Raw genomic sequence first — 618 nt, 5'->3', positions numbered from 1 at the left:
CTATGCAGCCATAAAAAAGGATGAGTTCATGTCCTTTGTAGGGACATGGATGAAGCTGGAAACCGTCATTCTCAGCAAACCAAACGTCACATGTTCTCCCTCATAGGTGGGAATTGAAAAATGAGAACACTTGGACACAAGAACACACACCGGGGCCTGTCGTGGGGTGGGGAGATGGGGGAGGGATAGCATTAGGAGATATACCATACCTAATGTAAATGATGAGTTAATGGGTGCAGCACACCAGCATGGCACATGTATACATATGTAACAAACCTGCACGTTGTGCACATGTATACTAGAACTTATAATTAAAAAAGTAAAAAATAAAAATAAAAGTAAAATGTAAGCAAACACTTAAAAAAATAAAATAAATTGAAAGAATAAAAAAGGAAAAAAAAAAGAAATCCTAAGGAATAGACAAAAAAAGTTTACTCAAACTAGTATGTGAACTTAGCAAGGTTGCAGAATACAGTATTAATATATGCAAATCAAGTATATTTATAGTAGCGATGCATAATTGGAAAATGAAGTAAAAATACATTTCTATTTTCAATATCATTAAATTCTTGAGGATAAAGAGAGAGGTTTGCATGGGTTCAGTGGAGACATGGTAGA

Source organism: Mandrillus leucophaeus, unplaced genomic scaffold, assembly GCF_000951045.1.
Source record: "Mandrillus leucophaeus isolate KB7577 unplaced genomic scaffold, Mleu.le_1.0 Scaffold366, whole genome shotgun sequence".
Lineage (NCBI taxonomy): Eukaryota > Metazoa > Chordata > Mammalia > Primates > Cercopithecidae > Mandrillus > Mandrillus leucophaeus.
Note: the sequence above shows the minus strand (reverse complement) of the source record.